Below are 11,206 nucleotides of genomic sequence, written 5' to 3' on the forward strand. Positions count from 1 at the left end.
CCGGGTGGCCCATCAGCTTCCCCCTCCTGGACTGCGGCCGAGCCTGCGTCATGGGGGCCCGGTGTCCATCCTCCTTGGAACTGGCCCCCCATGTCCTTGTCTATACCTCTGGCCTCTCCTGTTCTCTGAGGCCTCCCCGCCCAGCAGGGCCATGGGAGGGTCGATTGGCCACTGTACAGACCTCAGACGTTGTCCCCATGGTGCCCGTCATTCTGAGTTCGCGAGCACAGGGCACGTGCTCAGATGTCATAAAGTAGCTCCCAGTGCTGCCTTGGACCATCTGTTAGACCAACGAGAGAATGAAGCTGACTACAAACATGATCTAAAAACTCCCACGTGGTGACAGACGTCACAAAGTAAATAAAAAGACGTGGGGCCTGGGGACGGAGGACAAAACTCACAAAGCCGAAGACACGTGCCGCCCTGGGAATGGTCAGAGGAGGAACAGAAATGACGGCACAGCGTGGAGCAGAGAAGGGGCAGGGAAGATGGTGTCCTTGCCTTTTAGACAAATGAGGAGATGCTCCACCCGGTTCAGAGTATGGTGGGGGTGGAGCATGATGCCCGTGTGGTGTCTTAGTTCCCCCAGACGGCGGAACCTCAGTTTGACAGCGCCCTCTGCGGATGGGGCAGGAGGGAATGCCGTGTCGGACATGGTGGTGGCCCCCGGAGCTCCTCCCGCAGGAGCACGTGGACGAGCCACACTCTCGCGGTGCTGAGGCCGTGCCGGCTGCCTCCCTGTGCTCCCGTTCAGATTGGGGCCTTTGTAAGCTTCTTGCACTCGCTCACCTTTAAACAACGCAGGACAGGCGCCCAGCCCGTGGTGGGGACCGCCCACCTTTAGGACTGTGGTGTGTGCAGACACCAGCACCAGGGACACCAGGCCCCCGAAGCCCCCTCAGGAGGTGCTTGCATGTATCCTCACGCCCAGGACAGGAGCCACGAGCACTCGCTACTGCTGCTGCTGCTCCACAAAGGGGCATGCTGGCCTCCCGCCCTCCCCTCACGCGTGCTGGCGGCTGGGTCACCGTGAGGTCACCAGGGCACAAAGGCCACGTTACTTCCCCAGGCAGAGCCGCCAGGACCCCAGGGCAAAGCCTTCCTCGTGGATCCCAGCCTGGATTCGCATCTGCGTAGACTGCGGATTCATGAGGAGGTCTGGTCGCCACGCGTGACTTGTGCAGATGAAGACAGACTTCCTCGTGAGTGTCCAGCGAGGTTCCAGAGCTGTCGCTTGGCAGCCCTTGGGCAGGAAATGTCCCTATATCTCCACAGGAGGGGGGGACAGCTAGTGGGCGTGAGCGACACAGGGCCTGACACCACATGTCCAGGACGCCCCAGTGAGCCCACCCCGCTGCTTTCAGGGCTTTGTGTGGTGGAGTCAGGATCACGCCGTCGCCAGCTGGAGTGTGCCTGTGGCCATCCAGGTGGAGGAGGGCAGCCATGGGGACGCTCGGGCCAGCCAGGGGGGCGAGGGTGAGCCTCGTGGTGGATTGCTGTGCACTGACAGCCGCAGGAAGATTTGATTTAAGTTCTTTGTCACGTTCTGTCCATTTTGTCAAAGTCCATTTCTCAGGACTGGCCTGAGTATTAACTGTGTAACGGGTCTGGCAGAAGCTGGCTGACACGGTGACAGCAATCTCGTTTTCAGGAATCACACCTGGTCGTAGGCGAGAGGCCGAGCAGTGGGTCTGCATGGAGGCGTAGCAGCGCTGTCATCCCTCTTCCTTGTCCTTTCCCAGGTGACCAGGTGCACGGCCTCCTAGCGCTGACCAGCAGGGAGCGACGTCCCTGTGACTTAGCAGCCCAGGGGTCTGTGTCAGCCCAGCCATGGACTGGGGAGAAGGCACATGGTTGACACCTGCTCCAGAACCAGCCCAGGGGCAGCCACCCCACAGTGTAGGTGCCCTGCCCTCTGCCTGGAGCGCCAGACTCCTTGTGCCTCAGTTTTCCCACCGTGAATACAGGATGCTGGTGGCACGTCAGTCACAGATTGTCCTGAACGCGGCAGTTGAGTGAGATGGCTCATGGGAAGATGTGGTCGGTGCTCAGGAAACACCAACACCGTCTTGCACAAAGGTACAAGGGCAGCGACTGTGGCCGACAGCTCAGGGCATTGGGCTCGCAATTCATTCCGCCTCGCTGGAGAGAAGAAAAGAGAAAGACGGGAAAACGGAACCACCGCCACAAGGCAAGGAAACAGGCACTCAGGGGCCTGCCCCGGGGGCACAGCAGTTATGTTTACAGGCTCCGCTTCGGTGGCCTGGGGTTCGCGGGTTCGGATCCCAGGCGCAGACCTAGCACCGCTCGTCAAGTCACGCTGAGGCGGCCTCCTTCATATGAAGTAGAAGACGATTGGGACAGATGTTAGCTCAGTAACAGTCTTCCTCACAAAAAATTAAAAAAATGAAAAACGGCCCTCAGTCTTTGTTCCAGAAATCGAGGGGAAAAGTTATCTTCCTCAAAGTGAATCGTGTGCACCCCCAGCAGGTCTGTTGAACCGAACCCTCTCCTTCCAAGGAGGCAGCTCTGGGTGTGGCTTCCCCTCCCGCCTGTCCCTGGGCCACGGTGGGTGTGGTTTTGGCTCAGTGCTGCTGTGCAGGGCTGTCACATCAGGACTCAGTGATTCTGACACTGTAACCCAATCCCCGTGGAACAGGACATCCCGGGCTGGGAGGAGGGGGATCAGCCTGTGTCCCTGGGTGCTGACTCTGGCCGAGTCTCGTGAAGGGTGGGCCCGAGGTCATCATCCAGCCTTTGCTCTGCTCTGAGGCTTAGTCCACAGTGTGGTCCTCGTGCTTCCCACCGTCCATGGCAGACCCGCCTCGCTCAGCACAGCCGGCCTGCAATAGGTGCCGGAACCTCAGGGCCGCCCTTTGCAGCCTCTCCTTTCTGATCACCGCGCCGTCCACATCTGCCTCTCGGCTCTCAGCACTGAGGTGACCCTGCGTCAAACCCCTGTTTTATTTGCCCTGTTGTGATCACAGGGCTCATTGTCGTGCGTCTGCAGGCTCTCCCCATAGCCCCCCAGTACAGCAGACTCAGGACAGCAACACCTCTGGACGTGTTGCTGCCGTCTGTGGGTCACGTCAGTGGGGCAGGACAGAAAGCGTTTACAAGTGACTCCTTCTCCTAGTGCTGGAGGGAAAACAGACAGGTGACACAGGGCGTCCCGGGACGTGACTGAGAGGATGCAAGGCCGTCCCAAGACGTGACTGAGGGGACGCGGGGCCATCCTGAGATGTGACTGAAGGGGACATGGGGCCATGCTGAGACGTGACTGAGGGGATGCGGGGCCACCCTGAGACATGACTGAGGGGGACATGGGTCCCTCCCGAGATGTGAGTGAGGGGGACGAGGGACCGTCCCGGGACGTGAGTGAGGGGATGCAGGGCCGTCCTGAGACGTGACTGAGGGGACGCGGGGCCATCCCGAGACGTGACTGAGGGGGACGTGGGGCCATCCTGAGATGTGACTGGGGGGACATGGGGGGCCATCCCAAGACATGAGTGAGGGGGACGTGGGGCCATCCCGAGATGTGACTGAGAGAACATGGGCCATCCCTGAGATGGACTGAGGAGGACACTAGCCGGTCCCAGAGGCTGCAGCTGGGTGGGGAAGAGGCCCCCATTGCAGGACGAGATGTGTAGGACACCCACAGGTTTCACTGTGGAGCCGTGTTGACTGTGTGTCCTGGTGGCAAATTGGTAGTGCTGTTGGTATCTGGTGTTCCAGCCCCTGGTCCCTGTGGCATGAGGTGGTGGCTGCATGAGCTGTGCTCTGTCACTCGGCCTTGGGGAGGGTGGCTGACATGTGAGTGCCCCGTGGCGCATGGAGGGGACCCCCCACCTGGGCGTTAGGGCCTGCTGGCAGTGCCGTTCCTCTGGGTAAGAACCCAGCTCTTTCTGCTTGGGGGCATTTTAAACAACCGTGTTTTATATACAGAGTTCCCCCTTCCGCCTGTAACGACAGCCCCACAGCAGGTCAGCTCCCTGAATCCCCGAGGGCACGTCCCGACACCACTGTGTCTTGGAAAGCATGTCAGGAGGTCAAACTTCTCCGAGGTAGTTGCTGCTGAAGGTGCTGGCTTCACTTGGGGTGGCTCAGCTGCCGTTCTGCCTTCTGGCGAGAAAGAGGCCGCAGGGCCAGATCCTTTCCCGGAGGGCCATCCCAGGTCAGGTGACAGACGTACGTCCCTTTCTCCGGGAGGCACACGTGGGAACCAGCGACTGCAGGTGTGGGCCCCAAAGAGAGGCCACACCTGTCCTGGCTGTGAGTGAGCGCCGTTGACGGCCCGCCTGGAGGACCCTGACCCCAGGAGGACTGCGGGGCAGGCTCCCCACAAGGACCTGTGCCGGCCTCCCTGGCAGCCTGGGCCGTCAGCTGTCACTGTTGCAGGGTCACACTGAGGCAGGGCTGGGGGAGGCTCAGCAGTGTGGATCAGTGGTATGTGACGCTCCCTTGTGGTGTGTGACCTTTCGGGTGTGGGTGGCCTCGTGGCTGGAGTTGGCCCCCAGGATTGTCTGGCGTTCTGTGCACATTGGGGTTCCGTGGCCCCGTGCGCTCACTTTGAGAATGGTGCCGCCGCTGTCTGTTACGGGTTCATGTGAGGACGGTGTTTCCTGTTCCCAAGTCCTCACCACCTGTCTCATTCCTCAGGTCCAGACAAAGAAGGAGGAGCCCCTGCCACCAGCCAGCAGCCAGAGCATCCCCACCTTCTACTTCCCCCAAGGCCGTCCGCAGGGGACAGTGAACGTCGATGCCGTCATCGCCAAGATTGAGCGGACCTTCGCCCAGTTTCCGCACGAGAGAGCCACCATGGAGGACATGGGCAAGGTGGCCAAGGTGGGTGCCCTGCGTGCTGCCTCTGGGCAGCACCACGTTCACGGGTTGGTGCTTGTGTTCTGTTTTCAGGATCTGAAACACAGTGGAGACTCTGTATTAACGGTTGTGCCAAATATTGAAGACAGACATGCCTGTGCGTTGTTGCCCTCCCAGATGGAGCAGCGTTCACCTTTGCATTTTTTAAGCAACTGATCCCCTGAGGTCCAGCCTGGGCCTTCCTCTGCGCCCTCATGCCCCGTGTCTCTCCCTGTCTAGGGTGGGTGCCAGTGGACCCACAGTCCATGTGCAGCAACATGTCGATTTTGAACTTAGCCTAACACACGATCCCCCGTGCATCGTCTCACCATTTGGTTTTGAAATTCGGTGGCATGTCTCCAGGCCATCCGTGTTGATATGTGTAGACACGTGTAGACGAGCACAATTGTGGTTTCCCACATCTCCTCAGCTGCGTAGAAAGGCTCCCGTGTAGCCAGCGGCTGGCACGGCCCCTCCTGGGTGCTGGCGTTGACGCGTCCCGCTCCCCCATGGATCAGGCTGCCTTGGGCTGTGCTCCTGAGCTCCGCCTTCAGGCCGCATTGGGGTGCTTGTGCTTCCCCTTTGCCCCTGTGCTTCCGGGGTGCTTTCTCTCTCTTTCTTCATCCCCACCCTCCCCTCTGGAATGTCTCTTCCTATTCTGGATGCTGACCCTCTGTCCATGTGTGTTGTGAGCAGGTTCTGTTCCACCTGCTGAATGGTTCACGTGCTTCCTTTTGCTTGCAGTTTTTAGGGCTTGTCCTCTTTTCTTGTTGGAACTGCTTTATTGAGATATAACTCTCAGACCACAGTTCACCCATTTAAAATGTACAACTCAGCACAATGCAGTGTATGCCCGGAGTTGTGCAGCCATCATCGTAGTCAACTGGAGGACATTTTTGTCACCCCCTAAAAGAAACCCTGTACCCTTTAGCTGTCATCCCCCCTCCCCCACCCCCAACTAATCCACTTCCTGTCTCTGTAAGGTTCGAGTATCCTGGATGTCTTATGTAAACAGATCCATACCGTGTGTGGCTTTTTGTGTCTGCCTTCTTTCCCTCAGCACACAGCCAGACCCCGGCGACACTGCGGGCTCGGCTCCAGGCCCCCACAACAAAGTGAATGTCGCCATAAAGCGAGTCACACGAATTGTTTGGTTTCCGAGTGCAGATAAAAGTTAGGTTTATGCTATGCTGTAGTCTAAGTGGGTGATAGCCTTATGGCTAAAGAAAAGTGCATACCCTAATTAAAAAATACCATATTGCTAGAAAATGCTAACCAGCACCTGAGCCTTCAGCAAGTCGTCTTCTCTTTGCTGGTGGAGCGTCTGGTGAAAAACGCAATAAAGCAAAGCGCGGTAAAGCGAGGAGCAATAAAGGAAGTGCTTTATTGCAAAATAAAGCAAAAATACAAGTGAGCCTGTGTTTTCAAGGTTCGTCCGTATTGGGGCGTGTGTCAGTGGCATGTCCTTTCAGCGTCCCGTTGTGCGTTTATCCATTCATCAATGATGGACGTCTGGGTTGGCCCACCTTTGGGCTGTGGTGCACAGGGCTGCTGGAACACGCGTGTGCGAGTCTTGGTGTGCAGGTGTAGGGTTCTCTCAGATATACACACCTAGGAGTGGAATTGCTGGGACACATGGCGACACCATGTTTAACGCTTTGAGGAGCCACAAGACCATTTCCCAAAGCAGCTGCCCCATTTTGCGTTCCCACTGACAGCGTAGGAGGGTTCCGATCTCTCACACCCTCGCCAGCACTTGTGTCTTGCTGATTGTAGACAGCGTGTCCTAGGGGGCACGAAGTGTCTCCTGGTGGTTTTGACTCGCATTTCCCTGAAGACTGTCATGTTGAGCAGCTTTTCATCTGCTTATTGGCTATTTGTGCATCTTCTTTGTAGAAATGTTTGTTTAGATCCTGTGCCCGTTCTTTAACTGGATTGTCACTTTATTGTCCAATTGTAAGAGTTCTTTATATATTCTAGATTCAAGTCCCTTATCCAATACTTGGTGTGCATTTTTTCCCATTCTCTGAGTTGTTTTTTCTTTTTTTTAATTATATGTACTCAGCACCTGAAAAACTGAGAATTGACCTGAGTCTTTTTTAACCTTTTTTTTTTTTTTGCTGAGGAAGACTGGACCTGAGCTAACGTCTGTGCCAGTCTTCCTCTATTTTGGATGTGGGCTGCTGCAACAGCATGGCTTGTTGAGTGGTGTGTAAGTCTGTGCCCAGGATCTGAACCCACCAACACTGGGCCACTGAAGCAGAGTGTGCAAACTTAACTACTGTACCACCAGGCTGACCCCTTTTTTCAGTTTTTGATAGTCTTCCATGATGCCAAAAAGTTTTTGTTTGTTTGATAAAGTTAATTTTATCTGTTTTTTCATTTGTTGCCCGTACTTTTGTTGTCATATCCAAGAAATCATTGCCAGATGCAAGGTCATGAAGATTTGCTTTTGTTTTTTCCTGAGAGTTTCTAGTTTCGGCCTTTACGTCTAGGTCTTTGATCCATTTTGAGTTAATTTTTGAATATAGTGATGCAGCGGTCAAACTCCATTTTTTATGTCTGGAAATCCAGTTGTCTCAGCACCAAGGCTGAAGAGACCATTCTTTCCCCGTCCAGCGGCCCTGGCCCCCTTGTTGAAAATCAGTTCCCCATAAATATGAGGGTTTAGTACTGGATTCTGATTCTAGCCCTTGACCTGTCCTTGTGTCTTTATGCCAGTTCCACCCTGTCTTGATTACTGCTGCTTTGTAGTTGGTTTTGAAATGGGACGTGTGAGTCCCCCAGCTTTGTTCCTTCTCAAGCTTGTTTTGGCTCTCCGTGGACCCTTGCAACTCCTTATGGATTTTAGGGTCAGCTTGTCAGTTTCTGCAGAGAGGCCAGCTGGGGTTCTGCTGGGCTCGCGTTGACTCTGTAGATCGGTGTGGGGAGTATGGCCGTCTTACTACTGTCTTCTCATCCGTGTACATAGGACGTCTTCTACTCATTTAGGTCTTAGTTTCTTTCGAAAATGTTTCGTAGTTTTCAAGTATAAGTTTTGCACATCTTCTGTTAAATTTGTTCTGAAGCATTTTATTCTTTTTGGTGCTATTATGACTGGAATGCTTCTCTGAATTTTATTTTCAGCTTGTTCATTGCAAGTGTATAAAAATGCAGTTAATTCCTGTGTACTGATCTTGTATCCTGCAGTCCTCTGAACTCATTTATTCGTTCTAATAGTGTTTTAGCATATTCGTTAGGATTTTGTGTGTACATGATCATGTTACCTGCGGCTAGAAATAGTTTCGCTTCTTCCTTCCCGGTGTGGATCTGTTATTTCCTCGTCCCGCCCGACTGCTCTGGGAAGAACCTGCAGCGTGGTGTGGTGTTGATGTCCGAGAGTGGAGATTCTTGATCCTGGCCTTGGGAAAAGCATCCAGTCCTTCACCGCTAAGCATGCTGTGAGCGTGGGTTTTCACAGATACCGTTTATCGGGTTGGGGACATTCCTTTCCATTCCTGGTTTGTTCAGCGTTTTTATCAAGAAAAGATGTTAGCTTGGTCGGATGCTTTTCCTGTGTCTGTTGAGAGGCCTGTGTGGTTTGGTTCTTTATTCTATGGATGAGGTGCATTACGTGAGTTGGTTTTTCCAATGTTAAACCAACCTTGCGTTCTGGAGCAAATCCCACTTGGCTATCGTGTGTGGTCCTTTTTCTGCGTGGCTGTATTTCACTGGCTGGTATTCTGTGGATGGTTTTTGTGTCCGTATCCAGAAGAGATACTGGCTGGCAGTTTTCCTGTGATTCCTGTGTCTGGTTTTGGTATTAGGGTAACACTGGTCCAAGAGGAAGATCGGAAGTGTCCCCTTCTCTTCTGTTAGAGATCGCCTTTTTAAAGTATGTTTTTAAATTTTGTTTTATAATTATGTAAAAACGTACATGGTTCCAAGGTCAAAACTCACAAACCAGATATATTCCCATAAGTCCAGAGTCTACCCCTGTCTGTTCAACTCTGCTCTCTTCCTCCCCCATAAGTAACAGTTTTCATAACGTTGGCTTATCCTTTATTTTTTAATATGAGCAAATACCTACAAATATACGTCTGTGTATGTACACACATATTTAATTTCTTCCCTTTCTTGGATGAGAAGTAGTACCCTGTTCTATGCTTGGGTGTGTTCTCTCTGAACATTATGGGTGGCGATCACTCCCCATTGGCGAGGTGGTCCTCGCTTTGCATGTTCGTGTGGGAGCATGAAAGTGACCCCACGAGCTGAAACCTGTGTAGCTTTTCTACTTCTTTGGCGGCTTTCTCCGGGCACGGTTGCTGGGCGAGAAGCAGTGGGTGTCTGCTGTGGACAGTTTGGTGAGCTCCAGTGGGCCTGTCAAGCCGTCAGCACAGTCAGCATGATGAGCGTCTCCACTGGCCCCTAAACTCTGCTTCATTCTCATCCCTCCCGCCCCCAGCCCCAGGCTCCCTGTGGTCACTATTGATTAGAGATTTCTAGAATTGTACATAAACTAAATCATACTGCAGATACTTTCATTCTTTTTATGGTGGTAAAATTCACATAAAGTTCCACCAGCATTTTAACCATTTTAAGATGTACAATTCAGGGGCCTTTATTTCATAGACAGTGTTGCACAACCATTACCACTGTCTGGTTCCAGAACATTCACATCCCCCTACAAGGGAATCCCGGGCTCTGTAGCAGTCACTCCCCATTCCCCACCCCCAGCCCCTGGCAACCATGAGTCCCCTTTCTGTCTGTGGATTGGCCTGTTGTGTTTCAAAAAGATCTGGGCAAAAGTTTTGATACAAATGAAAATAAAACCAAACCCACCTTCCCTAAGCGTCATTTTTTAAGAACAGCCAGAGAAGTGTGATGGTTTGGTGCCTAAGCTTCCTTTCCTGCTGAAATTCTCATCCAGCCTGGCACCAACTTGAAGGAAATCACCTCACTCCTCATGCTCATCGCCCTTCCCTCTTGGGACCTGGGACCTTCCTCCCAGGACCGTGGGGTTAGGGGCTAATAATGGAAGTGAAGTCACTTAGAAAACACAGAAAAGCAACTTTAGGAGATATGTCACTTCAGGTAATCTAATCCCATCCATCAAACAAAATCTGCAAGTGTTTGGTGGTGAGGATGTGGTCTATTTTCCAGAAATCACAGACAGCTTATATTGCTTCCTGTGAAAACTTTTTCACCTCCTGTACAAGCTCCCATCCAACCCAAGTACATTTCTTAAGTAGTCTCAATAGAAAAACTAACCTGAGAATGATTTAACGGGACTTTCGATTCTAAAAGATCCAGCGTCAAACGCTTTATGATCAACTTCCTTTGGCACCGCAGAGCCCACGGCCTCAGCACGCTCTCCCGGCTGCATCCTCTCTCTCATTGCCTTCTTCACAGCAGCGAGGTGACCCCCATCTGCGATCCCAGCATCGTCATGTTTTGGTTCACTCGCTATACCCGAGACAACTTTTTCCTACAAAGAGAAATTATGACATTTACTAAAGCAACTCATTACCATCTTATAAGAAAAATGAATAAAGCATGCCTAAAATATTTCACACATCCATCTTATGCTTATCAAGTTCCTAGTATGTGCTAAACATGCTGGGGGTCAAAGGTAAAGGACAAAGTTCCTGCCCTCAAGGAGTTAGTTGTGATTGTCGTTTAATGTAAACAAAGATAGGACCCTTCAACATGTCTAAAAACTGATGGAAAAGAGAGAACAAGGCTAACTGATGGGATGAGAGGTCAATGAATAAGAGATCTGGGGGAATGGTTCCAAAGTACAGATAAAAGATTAGTTTGATTTTAACTGTTCAGTAGTCTTAACGGTGGCCTATAAAATAATGTAGGAGAGAAACACTGGTGGTAAGGGGCAGAATTACAAGGCTCCGACATAATGCTGTCTTGACACAGCCGTTATCTGTGTCACTGATGGTGTTATGTCCCCAGGACTAAGCACCCGATAAGAAATGCGCAAGGCAGGTCCGAATGTCCCAGCATCCTTCCTGTTTAACAGACTTGAAATTCATTCAATCAATCTCGTCACTGTCCTCAGGGCCTTTGTCATTAGTAAGACATTACTAACATCTTAGTAAGACATTACTTCATTAGTAAAATAAGGAGACTTCATTAGTAAAACAATCCTACAATAATCCTTTAATACTCTAACATCTTAAACTCCTAAGACAGAATTTAAAACAGAGTTTTTATTTGGTTTACACAGCATAATAAAGTACCAGTTTAGAAACCTGATTTTACAACCAGAGGCATTTTTCTAAAATCTAAAAGAAAAAGTGGCAGGGCTCCAAGCTGGCTTGAGAAGTAGCAATTCTGAACCAAAAGCTTGGAG

The sequence above is a fragment of the Equus caballus genome, chromosome 18, assembly GCF_041296265.1.
Source record: "Equus caballus isolate H_3958 breed thoroughbred chromosome 18, TB-T2T, whole genome shotgun sequence".
Lineage (NCBI taxonomy): Eukaryota > Metazoa > Chordata > Mammalia > Perissodactyla > Equidae > Equus > Equus caballus.